The sequence below is a fragment of the Somniosus microcephalus genome, chromosome 28 (assembly GCF_052327205.1).
Source record: "Somniosus microcephalus isolate GS21.2 chromosome 28, FLI_Smic_1.0, whole genome shotgun sequence".
NCBI classification, from domain to species: domain Eukaryota; kingdom Metazoa; phylum Chordata; class Chondrichthyes; order Squaliformes; family Somniosidae; genus Somniosus; species Somniosus microcephalus.
The window spans coordinates 5,775,887-5,791,436 of record NC_141014.1 but is presented as its reverse complement, the minus strand read 5'-3'; the positions used below and the strand labels follow the sequence as shown (position 1 = coordinate 5,791,436).

Below are 15,550 nucleotides of genomic sequence, written 5' to 3'. Positions count from 1 at the left end.
ACTGCCTCATTCCCCAGGAAAGTGCACTTACTCCTCTTGAGCCAGAACCCTGCTCCCCAGTCTAATTTAAGTTCTTTTATCCAGCCCCGACCTAACAGGTTTGGTCCGGTACCTGATACTATAACTACAGGTAGTTGTTCCACTGTGTCCCTGTGTTGCACAGTTACATTAGCTGTACCTAATGTCGCTACTCGTTCACCTGTATATGTTTTAAGATGCAGGGAGCAAGGCTTTAACTCTGGAACTTTTGCACGGTTTTGAGTACTCTGCCTTGTTCATTATGGTCATGCCGCACCCTGTATCCACTTCAAAGTTCACCTTAGAGACATTTACTGTCAGTTGCAATGTGATAGGAGCCACTGAACATGTCCTCTTCTTCCTCAGCTTCCCTGCTGATGTGGTGTGCTCCATGTTTTTTCACTTCTCTCCCTTGGTTTTGCTGTCCTACCCCTTTTGGTTTGGATCCTTGTTTCCCACACTTGTAGCACTTTTCCTCCAGAAACCGGCATTCACGTGCCAGGTGATCGCCCTTGCATCTATAACATGCCTTCACATGTTCACGTTGTGGTTTCTGATGCATGTTTAACTTGTGCACAACAACCTGACCTGCAACTAGCTTAGCATTTGCCCTGTCTAACCCTGTATTTCTTTTACATCTCGGTTCGCTGTCTCTATGGCTTGAGCAAGTTCCAATGCTTTTTCATAAGTAAGCCCAGTCTCGGATAATAATCTGCGCTGCATTCGGTCGTCCATTATTCCGCAAACTAGCCTATCTCTCAGCATTTCCTTCAGGTTGTTCCCATAATTGCAATCTTGTGCTAATTTATGCAACGCCGCAACATAGTCCATTACACTCTCTTCCTCTTTCCTGTTCCTTGAATTAAACTTGAACTGCTGTACAATCTCACTAGGCTTAGGGTTGAAATGTTCTTTTAGCAAGGCCACTAAATCAACAAATGATTTGTCTCCAGGCTTTTCAGGACTGAGCAGATTCCTCATCAAACTGTAGGTTTGGCTTCCCACTGAACTAAGCAGAATGGCTTTCCTTTTTCCGGCATCATTTATTTCATTTGCTTCGAAAAAATAACCCAACACTTCACGAGTACTTTATTAACAAACAGAGTAACAAACATCATGCCTGCTTCCTGGCATTTCACCTTTGCTGACCTTCACAGGAAGCAAACCTCTGACCTTAACAGGAAGCAAATCTCTGACCAACAGCTCAGCTCCCCAGAGTAGGTCCAAGCAATGGGGACCCACAACTCACATGTGAACCCCATACAGACCAAGGAAAGATCCACCATCGCTTCTCACTAAATGACTGAGGTTTACCCCCGCCTTTAAACGGTTAAATGGTTTTCAATCAGGGTCACCCTGTGCTGAGCTTGTAATTGCTCCGTACTTTATTCTTACACCCTCTGAACACCTTGGGGGAGAAATTCGGCTGCTTTGCGCCCCCTGTTAGCGCCTGGGGAAGGTGGTAACGGGGGCGCTGAAGGGTTGGCGACCGGGCACAACGAATTCAGTGATGCCCGTGAACTTCCCTGCTGATCTAGCGCTGGCACTAACACTAACGCAGTGCCCCGGATGTGAAATTGCCTCCCGCCCACCCCCCCGCGCTGTATGGCCGGGCGTGAACAACAGCAGGAAGAGGAGGCGTCCTCACCTCGGCTTAAAGAAACACTCGCATTTCTATAGCGCCTTTCGCAACCACTGGACGTCTCAAAGCGCTTTACAGCCAATGAAGTGTAGTCACTGTTGTAATGAGGGAAACACGGCAGTCACAATTTGTGCACAGCAAGCTCCCACAAACAGCAACGTGATAATGACCAGATAATCTGTTTTTTAGTGATGTTGATTGAGGGATAAATATTGGCCAGGACACCGGGGAGAACTCTCCTTCTCTTCTTCGAAATAGTGCCGTGGGATCTTTTAAGTCCACCTGAGAGGGCAGACGGGGCCTCTGTTTAACGTCTCATCCGAAAGACGGCACCTCTGACAGTGCAGCGCTCCCTCAGCACCGCACTGGAGCATCAGCCTAGCTTTATGTGCTCAAGTCCCTGGAGTGGGATTTGAACCCACAACCTTCTGACTCAGAGACGAGAGTGCTGCCCACTGAGCCACGGCTGACATGACTGGCCGCTTGGGGAGCGCTATTTCCGGTGGGCCAAACTTTATTCTTTGCACCCGTCCGGCGCCTGCTGAAAGTTTCTGATGCTTTATTGCTGCGAGAGGTCCAAGCCCTCCACTCTCTGAGAGTGTTTGAGACTGCAATGGCAGTTGCGCAGGTCACCTGGCAACACAGAACTGAGCAGAAGTATGTTGTGCATCATCAATGGCCCTTCCCTTTAAGCGAGGGAAGCAGCCTGCGATGCCGGTATCTTTTCACTCCACATTGTTCAGCGCTCTGTCGCTCCCGCCCCGCTCTTGGACATTAGCGCCCTAGGAGAAGGGGTTTACGCTTGATTTAGCACTCCACTTCCCTCTTGGAGCGCTAAGGCTGAATTACGCGGCAGGAGAGAATCATTAGCGCCTGGCGCCACTTCTACTACTTTTCAAAAGTTAGTGCCCCAACTGTGGCGATACTGAATTTCTAGCCCCTTGTCTCTAATCGGAGCAGAGAATCAATCTGACAAAAATATTATTTTTGCATCTTTTACGGCCATGGGTCTCAAACGTTTTTGGTTGACGGACCATTTTACAAATCGATTAATAATCTCAGGCCCCCTAATTTTTTGCAGTCATAGAATGATACCGCACAGGAGGTGGTCATTCAGCCCATCGTGCCTATGCCGGCTCTTTGAAAGCGCTGTCCAATTAGTCCCACTCCCCTGCTCTTTCCCCATTGCTCTGCAAATTCTGGGGGTGAGTCAATCAGTGCCACCTCCTCCCTCTTCAGTCAGAACTGGCTTTTTAGAAGCTGCACTCTAATGTCCATGCACACCTGCACATTACTCCTATTTTACACCAGTATATGCAGATCATAGAAACATAGAAGATAGGAGCAGGAGTGGGCCATTCGGCCCCTCGAGCCTGCTCCGCCATTCAATGAGATTATGGCTGATCATCCAAATTCAGTACCCTGTCGCTGCTTTCTCCCCATATCCCTTGATCCCTTTAGCCTTAAGAAATATATCTAACTCCTTCTTGAATATATTTAATGAATTGGCCTCCACCGCCCTCTGTTGTAGAGAATTCCACAGGTTCACCATTCTCTGGGTGAAGAAATCCCTCCTCATCTCAGTCCTAAATGGCTTACCCCTTATCCTTAGACTGTGACCCCTGGTTCTGGACTCCCCTGCCATTGGGACAGCCTTCCTGCATCTAGTCTGTCTAGTCCTGTTAGAATTTTATAAGTTTCAATGAGATCCCCTCTCATTCTTCTAAACTCTAGCGAATATAAGCCTAATCGACCCAATCTCTCTACATACATCACTCCTGCCATCCCAGGTATCAGCCTGGTGAATCTGCGCTGCACTCCCTCTATGGCAAGAACATTCTTCCTCAGATAAGGCGACCAAAACTGCACACAATACTCAAGGTGTGGTCTCACCAAGGCCCTGTACAACTGCAGCAAGACATCCTTGCTCCTGTACTCGAATCCTCTCACTATGAAGGCCAGCATACCATTTGCCTTCTTAACTGCCTGCATGCTTACCTTCAGCGACTGGTGCACAAGGACACCCAGGTCTCGTTGCAATTCCCCTTTTTCCAATCTATTGCCGTTCAGATAATAATCCGCCTTCCTGTTTTTCCCACCAAAGTGGATAACCTCACATTTATCCACATTATACTGCATCTGCCATGCATCTGCCCAATCGCCCAACCTGTCCAAATCGTACTGGAGTTTCTCTGCATCCTCCTCACAGCACACACGCCCACCCAGCTTTGTGTCGTCTGCAAACTTGGAGATATTACATCTAGTTCCCTCTTCTAGATCATTAATATATATTGTGAATAACTGGGGTCCTAGCACCGATCCCTGCGGTACCCCACTAATCACTACCTTCTACTCGGAAAAAGACCCGTTTATTCCAACTCTTTGCTTCCTGTCTGCCAACCAGTTTTCTATGGGGATTGGGTGGGAAAGTGGAGTTGAGGTCGATGATCAGCCATGATCTTATTGAATGGCGGAGCAGGCTCGAGGGGTCGTATGGCCTACTCCTGCTCTTCTTTCTTTCATTCTTTCTTTCTTACTTCCTTCCTCCCTCCCTCCCTCCCTCCCTCCCTCCCGAAGCTTGCCGCGTTTTCCATTACAAACACTCACCGCGCTCCCAAACAATTAGTCGTGTGAAACATTCAGATGCAGGACAAGGTGCCATATGAATGAGTTTTTCTTCCTTTGTTAATAAAATAATTGTGGTAGTTTTTTAGACTACAAAGACAATTCACTTCCCCTTGGGTTACAGAGCTGCGACAGATTCTTCAACAGTACTCTTTGACTTGGACAACACAAGAGAGGATATTGGACATGGGGTTAAGAGACAGTATTGCAGTTAAGAGAGGCACATGACATCCAACTATGAAAGTGGTTTAATCATCACCCGAGTCTTGAAATTAGATTACTGCCCTTAATCCCATACAAAAATTTTCTTTTTAAATACTAGAATCATAGCAATAGAAATTTACGGCACAGAAGGAGGCTATTCGGCCCATTGCATCAGCGCCAGCCGAAAGAGCTATCCAGTCTAATCCCTCTTGGTCCATAGCCCTGTAGGTTACAGCACTTCAAGTGCATATCCAAGTACTTTTTAAATGTGATGAGGGTTTCTGCCTCTACCACCCTTTTAGGCAGTGAGTTCCAGACCCCCACCACCCTCTGGGTGAAAAAAGTTCTCCTCAACTCCCCTCTAATCCTTCTACCAATTGCTTTAAATCTATGCCCCCTGGCTATTGACTTCTCTGCTAATGTTCACTAGATTGATTCCTGGGATGGGAGGGCTGTCCTATGATGAGAGATTGTGTAGAATGGGCCGATACTCTCTGGAGTTTAGAAGAATGAGAGGTGACCTCATTGAAACATAGAAGATTCTGAGGGGGATTGACAGGGTAGATGTTGAGTGGTTGTTTCCCCTGGCTGGAGTGTCTAGAACTAGGGGGCATAGTCTCAGGATAAGGGGTCGGCCATTTAAGACCAAGATGAGGAGGAATTTCTTCACTCAGAGGGTTGTGAATCTTCAGAATTCTCTGCCCCAGAAGGCTGTGAATGCTGAGTCTTTGAGTATATTCAAGACCGATATCGATAGATTTTTGGACTCTAGGGGAATCAAGGGATATGGAGAGCGGGCGGGAAAGTGGAGTTGAGGTCGATGATCAGCCATGATCTTACTGAATGGCGGAGCAGGCTCGAGGAGCCGTATGATCTACTCCTGCTCTTATTTCTTATGTTCTTATTACCCCAACCCCATGAGCCCTAATCTTGTGTAATGACCTTTTATGTGGCACCTTATCGAATGCCTTTTGGAAATCCAATCCAAATATACTACATGCACTGGTTCCCCTTTATCTACCCTGCGAGTTACATCCTCAAAAAACTCTAATAAATTTGTCAAACACAATTTCCCTTTCAGAAAACCATGTTGACTCTGCCCAATCATGTTAGGATTTTCTAAGTGCCCTGATACCACTTCCTTAACAATGGATTCGGGCATTTTCCCTACGACTCATGTCAGGCCATTGCCCACCCCAAATTGCCCTTGAGAAGGTGGTGGTGAGCTGTCTTCTTGAACCGCTGCAGTCCGCGTGGTAAAGGTACTCCCAGAGCGCTGTTAGAGACTGAGTTCCAGGATTTTGACCCAGCGACTATGAAGGAACGGTGATATATTTCCAAGTGAGGATGGTGTGTGACTTGGAGGGGAACTTGGAGTTGGTGGTGTTCCCATGCGCCTGCTGCCCTTGTCCTTCTAGGTGGTAGAGGTCGCGGGTTTTGGAGGTGCTGTCGAAGAAGCCTTGGCGCGTTGCTGCAGTGCATCTTGTAGATGGTACACACTGCAGCCACGGTGCGCCGGTGGTGGAGGGAGTGAATGTTTAAGGTGGTGGCTGGGGTACCAATCAAGCGGCTGCTTTGTCCTGGATGGTGTTGAGCGTCTTGAGTGTTGGAGCTGCACTCATCCAGGCAAGTGGAGTGTGTTCCATCACACTCCTGACTTGTGCCTTGTAGATGGTGGAAAGGCTTTGGGGAGTCAGAAGGTGAGACACTCATCACAGAATATCCAGCCTCTGACCTGTTCTTGTAGCCACAGTAATTATGTGGCTGGTCCAGTTATGTTTCTGGTCAATGGTGAACCCCCCAGGATATTGATGTTTGGCGATTCAGCGATGGTAATGCCGTTGAATGTCAAGGGGCGGTGATTAGACACTCTCTTGTTGGAGATAGTCATTGCCTGTGTCGCGCGAATGTTACTTGCCACTTTATCAGCCCAAGCCTGAATGTTGTCCAAGTCTTTCTGCATGCAGGCACAGACTGCTTCATTATCTGAGGAGTTGCGTATGGAACTGAACACTGTGTAATCAGCAGCGAACATCCCCACTTCTGACCTTATGATGCAGGGAAGGTCATTGATGAAGCAGCTGAAGATGGTTGGGCCTAGGACTCTGCCCTGAGGAACTCCTGCAGCGATGTCCTGGGGCTGAGATGATTGGCCTCCAACCACCACAATCATCTTCTTTGGTGCTAGGTATGACTCCAGCCAGTGGAGAGTCTTTCCCCTGATTTCCATTGACTTCTATTTCACTAGGGCTCCTTGATGCCACACTCGGTCAAATGCTGCCTTGATGTCAAGGTCAGTCACTCTCACCTCACCTCTGGAATTCAGCTTTTTTGTCAATGTTTGGACCAAGGCTGTAATCAAGTCTGGAGCTGAGTGGTCCTGGCGGAACCCAAACTGAGTTGTTTAGCATGTATTTAGTCCTGTGTTGCAGCTTCCCCAAGTTGGCACCTCATTTTTAGGTATGCCTGGTGCTGCTCCTAGCATGCTCTTCTACATTCCTCATTGACCCGGGGTTGGTCGCCTGGCTTGATGTTAATGGTAGAGTGAGGGATATGCCGGGCCATGAGATTACAGATTGTGGTGGAATACAATTCTGCTGCTGCTGATGGCCCACAGCGCCCCATGGATGCCCATTTTGAGCTGCTAGATCTGTTCTGAATCTATCCCATTTAGCACTGTGGTAGTGCCACACAACACGATTGAGGGTGTCCTCTGTGTGAAGACGGGACTTCGTCTCCACAAGGACTGTGCAGTGGTCACTGTTACCAATACTTGGTCAATACCAGACCGATCTGTCCGTTCCAGGATAGACTTCCTGTTTGTGTACCAGATAGTCCCAGACAGATTCACCGACGTCACACCAATGTTCAGAGGCATAGCGTACAAAAGCAAGGAAGTTATGATGAATCTGTATAAAACACTGGTTCGGCCTCAACTGGAGTATTATGTCCAATTCTGGGCACTGAACTTTAGGAAGGATGCGAAGGCCTTAGAGAGGGTGCAGAAAAGATTTACAAGAATGGTTCCAGGGATGAGGGACTTCAGTTACGTGGATAGACAGGAGAAGCTGGGGTTGTTCTCCTTAGAGCAGAGAAGGTTGAGAGGAGATTTGATCGAGGTGTTCAAAATCATGAGGGGTCTAGACAGAGTAGATAGAGAGAAACTGTTCCCATTGGTGGAAGGGTCGAGAACCAGAGGACACAGGCTTAAGGTGATTGGCAGAAGAACCAAAGGCGACATGAGGAAAAACTTTTTTACGCAGCAAGTGGTTAGGATCTGAAATGCACTGCCTGAAAGGGTGGTGGAGGCAGATTCAATCGTGGCTTTCAAAAGGGAATTGGATAAGTAGCTGAAAGAAAAACATTTGCAGGGCTGCGGAGAAAGGGCAGGGGAGTGGGACTAGCTGAAATGTTCTTGCAGAAAGCTGGCACGGGCTCGACGGCCCGAATGGTCTCCTTCTGTGCTGTAAATATTCTATGATTCTATGATTCTCTGACCAATGCCTCCTACTGGCTGACTGTCACCCACAGGAAGACCAGACAGTGGGCAGAGGGATATGGAAGCTGAACGTGAAACTGTTGGCCCCGGAAAACATTGAGGAACTCAAAAGGGATTACAAAGGATGGAGAACCGTGAAACCCCTCTTTGATTCCCCGGCGCACTGGTGGGAAACGATCAAGACGAACATCAAGAGGTTCTTCATCCTCAAAGGTGTTCAGAAGGCGAGAGAGAGACAGAGGGAAATGTCCCGACTCCAGAAAAGCATGCAGAATCTGCTCCTGCTGCGGTCGATGGGGGGCGATGTCGGGGAGGAACTCCAAGAGGTGATGGGCCAGCAAGCCTCGCTCTATGCCTCAGAGTCCTCCAAGATCATCTTCCGCTCCAGAATCCGCTCCGTGGAGCAGGACGAGACGTGCTCGCGTTTCTTCTTCCAAAAGGTACACAGAGGGAGCTCTGTGATCCACAGCCTGAAGGAAGAAGACGGCTCTGTGACGTCTTCGCAGCCTGACATGCGAAGGATCAGCAAATCCTTTTATGCCGGGCTGTACGACGCGAAGCCCACAGACAGCGCGGCCTCCCAGTCTTTCCTGTCGTCTATCTCGGAGGTGCTAGACGACAGCAAGCGGGAGAGTCTGGATCACCCGCTAACTCTGGACGAGCTGACAAAGGCCGTCCGGTCCTTCGAGACGAGTAAAACTCCCGGAAGCGACGGCCTACCGGTCGAGTTGTATTCGGCTCTGTGGGACTGGATGGGCCCAGACCTGCTGGAAGTGTACGGGGATATGCTTCTGGCTGGCAGCATGTCAGAATCAATGAGGAAAGGCATCATCACCCTCATCTACAAGCAGAAGGGGGAGAGGGAAGAAATCAGAAACTGGCGGCCCATTTCGCTGCTTAATGTGGACTACAAGATTCTGTCCAAGGTCATCGCCAACAGGGTCAAGTCTGCTCTGGAGCTGGTGATCCACCCGGATCAGACCTGTGCCGTACCCGGCAGGAAGATCTCTGATAGCCTCACGCTACTCAGAGATACGATTGCCTACGTGCGGGACAGGGGGGTGGACACCTGCTTAATCAGCTTGGACCAGGAGAAGGCTTTCGACAGAATATCGCACACGTACATGATGGACGTGCTCTCCAAAATGGGGTTTGGGGAGGGAATCTGCAATTGGATCCAACTGCTCTACACAGACATCAGTAGCGCAGTTCTAATCAACGGGTGGGAATCAGAAAGCTTCCCGGTCAAATCTGGAGTCAGGCAGGGCTGTCCTCTCTCCTCCGTCTTGTTCGTGTGTTGTATTGAACCCTTTGCCCAGTCCATCAGGAGGGATTCGAGCATAGGAGGGGTGACGATCCCAGGAAGCGGAGGCACTCAGGTTAAGGCCTCCCTGTACATGGACGACGTCGCCGTCTTTTGCTCGGACCCACTGTCGGTCCGCAGACTGCTGAGCATCTGCGACCAGTTTGAACTGGCCTCGGGAGCGAAAGTAAATCGCAGCAAAAGCGAGGCCATGTTCTTTGGGAACTGGGCCGACCGATCCTTTGTCCCCTTCACCGTCAGGTCAGATTACGTGAAGGTGCTGGGAATATGGTTCGGAGCGGCCGGGGCGTGCACCAAAAACTGGGAGGAGCGTATCTCCAAGGCACGCCAGAAACTGGGAATGTGGGAGCAGCGCTCCCTGTCGATCGTGGGCAAGAACCTGGTCATCAGGTGCGAAGTGCTGTCGGTGCTGCTGTACGTGGCGCAGGTGTGGCCCATACCCCGACCCTGCGCCGCCGCAGTCACCCGAGCCGTCTTCCACTTCATCTGGTGATCGAAAATGGACCGTGTCCGGAGGGACACGATGTACAAATCTCCAGAGAAAGGGGGAAAGAACGTACCAAACGTCGCCCTCATCCTGATGGCCACCTTTGTGTGCGGCTGCATCAAGCTGTGCACAGACCCTCGGTACGCAAACACCAAGCGTCACTACATGCTGAGGTTCTACCTGTCCCCGGTGTTGCGAAGGATGGGCCTGGCGACGCTGCCGCGGAACGCTCCATCCAGTTGGACCGTGCCGGACCACCTGTCCTTCGTGGAAAAGTTTTTCACGGCAAACACCTTTGACCACAAGGCTATCAAGCAGTGGTCAGCACGTAACGTTCTCGAGACCCTACGGGAAAAGGAGATGGTGGATCCTCTCGGATGGTTCCCCGAGTAGACTGTCGAAGTTATTTGGCAGAATGCCTCATCGCCAGAACTCACAAACAAGCACCAAGACGTAGCTTGGCTGGTGGTGAGAAGGGCCCTCCCCATCAGAACCTTCATGCACTCCCGACGTCTCTGCTCCACCGCACGCTGTCCGCGAGGAGGCTGCGCTTGGGACGAGACCGTCATCCATCTCCTTCTGGAATGTGCCTTTGCAAAGAAGGTCTGGAAAGAGATGCAGTGGTCTTTGTCGAGGTTCATCCCGAGCAGCTCGGTAACACAGGACTCTGTGCTCTACGGACTGTTCCCAGGGACGCACACCGAGACAAACATCAACTGCTGCTGGAAGATCATCAACTCGGTGAAAGACGCCCTTTGGTCTGCCCGAAACTTGCTGGTCTTCCAGATCAAGGAGTTGTCCACGGCCGAGTGTTGCAGATTGGCACATTCCAAGGTCCGGGAGTACGTGCTGAGGGACGCACTAAAGGTTGGTGCCGCCGCCGCCAAGGCACGATGGGGAAGGGCCACAGTTTAAGGCCCTCCCACCAGTGTACACCGAGGGGCTGAAACCAGTAGAAAACCCCCCCTCGGGCCGCATGACGTACAAGTGTGTTAATTGTAAAGCTCTTGTAATCTGTGAATGTAAATAGAGTACCATGTACTGCATTCATGTGTATTAATTAAGCCATATATAATACGATTGGTGGACTGTAATGCAACGTATTTTGCCAAGTGTTGGAATGTATCTCGGCCCCCCTCGGGCTGTATGACTTATAAAACATGTAATGAAAATGTACCTGTTTGTGTAAAGCGAGTACCATGTACTGCTTTCATCTGTAATATGATTTGCGGAGTGTATTGTAATATATTCAAACATGCTTTGATATATGTAATGATAAATGTAATGTAATTTGTAAATTGAGTGCCATGTGCTGAAGTTAATTTGTGCTGTACTAGATGTGGACTGTATTGTCATGTACATGAACAAAGATTTTACGAATAAAGTATATATTTTGGAAAAAAAAAAAAATCTGTTCTTATCAGTTTAATATCTGATACGTCCCCTATTTGGGGACCAAATACTAACTTGGTTTTTGGAACAGGGAGATGGGACAGGGGCTTGCTCCGCCCACTCCACGCATTGACCTGGTATTGCAGTGCATCCAGGGACGGTGCAGCTTCCCCTCTTTGGGGTGGGAAGTCAGAAAAGTCAAAAGGAGAAAAATACTTTACATCCTTTTCACCGTGCTTTCTTTTCTTTCCTAGATTGCTGCTCGCTGCCCCTCTCCGCTTTTCCCGCCTTCTCGCCGCCGCCTTCACACCTTTAGCTCGGCAGGTTAAGCAGCCGCCTTGGGGGGTGTTTTTCTCTCTGTCCTTGCATGTCTATTGTGCTTTTCTTTCCGTATTTGCAGATGGGCCCTACTTCTATATTATAGGGCGGGGCCTCGCCATCTTTGCCGCTCTGCAGCTAACCTGAACGATGCCCCCTGTTGGATTTCTGAGCCACTGCAGGCAGACGCCCCCTGTTGGAAAAGGAGGGGACTGCAAGCCCCGCCCCGCAGGCACGCTCCTACTGCGCCCCGTCGGGATCCTGCGCTGCGCACGTCGCTTAACCCTTCGCAAATGCAAATGCTTTCATGGCATCATCTCGGCCAAAGGGAAGAGGTGCGATACCTGCATGGCTTTTCATCTCTGTTGCGAGTCCTGGCAAAAAATGCTCTCTCGCTCAAAGTCCTCCGTCGCACCTGCGCTCCGTCAGCCACGGCCAGATTGACGGAGAAGACCGAGGCCAAGGAAGACTTGCGCATGAACGGGAGTTTACAGGCTATCGCTTCTTGGCCTTTTGGCTAAGATCAAAGTGTAGTATCTGTTCTTATCAGTTTAATATCTGATACGTCCCCTATTTGGGGGCCAAATATTAACTTGGTTTTTGGAACATGGAGATGGAACAAGGGCTTGCTACGCCCACTCCACGCATTGACCTGGTATTGCAGTGCATCCAGGGACGGTGCAGCTTCCCCTCTTTGGGGTGGGAAGTCAGAAAAATCAAAAGGAGAAAAATCTTTACAGCCTTTTCACCGTGCTTTCTTTTCTTTCCTAGGTTGCTGCTAGCCGCCCCCCTCCGCCCTTCTCGCCGCCGCCTTCACACCTTTAGCTCGGCAGGTTAAGCAGCCGCCTTGGGGGGGGTTTCTCTCTGTCCTTGCATGTCTAATTGTGCTTTTCTTTCCGTATTTGCAGATGGGCTCTACTTCTATATTATAGGGCGGGGCCTCGCCATCTTTGCCGCTCTGCAGCTAACCTGGACGATGCCCCCTGTTGCATTTCTGAGCCACTGCAGGCAGACGCCCCCCTGTTGGAAAAGGGGGGGACTGCAAGCCCCGCCCCGCAGGCACGCTCCGACTGCGCCCCGTCGGGATCCTGCGCGGCGCACGTCGCTTAACCCTACGCAAATGCAAATGCTTTCATGGCACCATCTGGCGGATCATATAACTAGGGCTGTAGAAAGGGCTTTAAACTAACTAGGCGGGGGGAGTTTCCTAGAGAGCAAATAATAAAAATGACAACAGAGAAGGTAATAGAAGGTAGCAGTGGGGAAATTAATAACCAGAGCGTGTCAGGAAGGGGCAGAAGGTATGGAGTAAAAGGTAAAGCAATAAAAAGGGCAAAAGCAGGAACTAAGTGTCATAAAACATCTTTGAAAGTCCTCTATCTGAATGCACGTAGCATTCGTAACAAATTAGATGAGTTAATGGCACAAATAACTACATATGGGTATGATCTTGTGGCCATTACAGAAACATGGCTGCAGGGTGACAATGCCTGGGAATTAAACATACCAGGTTATTTAACGATCAGGAAGGACAGGCAGGAAGGAAGGGGAGGTGGGGTGGCTATGTTAATAAAGGAAGGAATCACTGTAATACAGAGAAATGATATTGGGTCAAAAGATCAGGATAATGCAACAGTTTGGGTGGAGGTAAGGAATAATAAGGGGAAAAAAACACTAGTGGGCGTAGTGTATAGGCCTCCGAACAGTGGTAACTCTGTTGGACGGAGTATCAATCAGGAAATAGTTGAGGCTTGTAATAAGGGAACATCTATAATTATGGGGGATTTTAACTATCATATTAATTGGACAAATCAAATTGGGCAGAGCAGCCTTGAGGATGAGTTCATTGAGTGTATTAGGGATGGGTTTCTTGAGCAGTATGTAACTGAACCGACCAGGGGTCAAGCAACCTTATATCTGGTCCTGTGTAATGAGACGGGATTAATTAAAAATGTCCGAGTAAAGGATCCCCTTGGAATGAGTGACCATAACATGGTTGAATTCCATATTCAATTAGAGGGTGAGAAGGTTGGATCGCAAACAAGCGTGCTAAGCTTGAATAAAGGAGACTATGAAGGTATGAGAGCGGAATTGAGTAGAGTGGATTGGGAAAATAGATTAAAGGGTAAGACGATACATGATCAGTGGTGTACATTCAAGGAGTTATTTTACAACTTCCAAAAAAAATACATTCCACTGAGAAGAAAAGGGTGTAAAAGAAAAGACAGCCATCCGTGGCTAAGTAAAGAAATTAAGCATAGTATTCGACTAAAAACAAGGGCATATAAGGTAGCCAAATCTAGTGGGAGGATAGAGGATTGGGAAAACTTTAAAAGACAGCAAAAAATAACAAAAAGATTGATTAAGAAAGGGAAGATAGATTATGAAAGTAAATTAGCAAAAAATATAAAAACAGATAGTAAGACTTTTTATAGTTATATAAAAAGAAAAAGGGTGGCTAAAGTAAATGTTGGTCCCTTAGAGGATGAGACCGGGAAATTAATGGTGGGAAATATGGAGATGGCAAAAACACTGAATGAATATTTTACATCAGTCTTTTCAGTAGAAGACACTAAGAATATCCCAACACTGGACAAACAGGGGGCTAAAGGGGGGGAGGAGTTAAACACGATCAAAATCACTAAGGAAGTTGTACTCGGTAAAATAATGGGACTCAAGGCGGATAAATCACCTGGACCTGATGGCTTACATCCTAGGGTCTTGAGGGAAGTGGCGGTAGGGATTGTGGATGCATTGGTAATAATTTTCCAAAACTCCCTGGACTCGGCAAAGGTCCCGGCAGACTGGAAAACTGCTAATGTAACACCCTTATTTAAAAAGGGCAGTAGACAGAAGGCTGGAAACTATAGACCGGTTAGCCTAACATCTGTGGTAGGTAAAATTTTGGAGTCCATTATTAAGGAGACAGTAACAGGCCATTTGGATAATCATAATTTAATAGGACAAAGTCAGCATGGTTTTATGAAGGGGAAGTCATGTTTGACAAATTTGCTGGAGTTCTTTGAGGAAGTAACGTATAGGGTGGATAAAGGGGAACCAGTGGACGTAGTGTATTTAGACTTCCAAAAGGCATTTGACAAGGTGCCACACAAAAGATTATTGCTTAAGATAAAAAATCACGGGATTGGGGGTAATATTCTGGCATTGATAGAGGATTGGCTATCTAAGTGAAGGCAGAGAGTTGGGATAAATGGTTCATTCTCAGACTGGCAATCAGTAACTAGTGGTGTTCCGCAGGGGTCAGTGCTGGGTCCCCAACTCTTTACAATCTATATTAATGATTTGGAGGAGGGGACCGAGTGTAACATATCAAAGTTTGCAGATGATACTAAGATGGGAGGGAAAGTAGTGAGTGAGGAGGACATAAAAAATCCTGCAAGGGGACATAGACAGGCTAAGTAAGTGGGCAGAGATTTGGCAGATGGAATACAATACTGGAAAGTGTGAGGTTATGCACTTTGGCAGGAAAAATCGTAGAGCAAGTTATTATCTTAATGGCAAGAAATTGGAAAGTGCTGAAGTACTAAGGGATCTGGGGGTCCTGGTGCACAAAACTCAAAAGGTTAGTATGCAGGTGCAGCAAGTGCTTAAGAAGGCCAATGGAATGTTGGCTTTCATTGCTAGGGGGATAGAATATAAAAATAGGGAGGTATTGCTTCAGTTGTACAAGGTATTGGTGAGGCCGCACCTGGAATACTGCGTACAGTTTTGGTGTCCATACTTAAGAAAGGACATACTTGCTCTCGAGTCAGTACAAAGAAGGTTCACTCGGTTAATCCCGGGGATGAGGGGATGGACATATGAGAAGAGGTTGAGTAGATTGGGACTCTACTCATTGGAGTTCAGAAGAATGAGAGGCGATCTTATTGAAACATATAAGATTGTGAAGGGGTCGGATCGGATGGACGCGGGGAGGATGTTCCCGATGATGGGTGAAACTAGAATTAGGGGGCATAGTCTTACAATAAGGGGCTGCTCTTTCAAAACTGAGATGAGGAGGAACTACTTCACTCAGAGGGT

General features: G+C 48.3%; 1 non-coding gene and 2 pseudogenes across 1 annotated transcript; all 3 read left to right on the top strand.

The window, feature by feature from the left end:
• The first annotated feature begins 10,000 nt into the window (after positions 1 to 10,000).
• LOC147098739 (uncharacterized) lies at positions 10,001 to 10,714 on the top strand (annotated as a pseudogene).
• Positions 10,715 to 11,185: 471 nt separating this feature from the next.
• On the top strand, positions 11,186 to 11,362 carry LOC147098738 (U2 spliceosomal RNA; annotated as a pseudogene).
• Positions 11,363 to 12,006: 644 nt separating this feature from the next.
• LOC147098737 (U2 spliceosomal RNA) lies at positions 12,007 to 12,198 on the top strand. The gene has a single exon (XR_015074096.1). It is a non-coding gene; the product is annotated as a U2 spliceosomal RNA (small nuclear RNA).
• Positions 12,199 to 15,550: the final 3,352 nt, after the last annotated feature.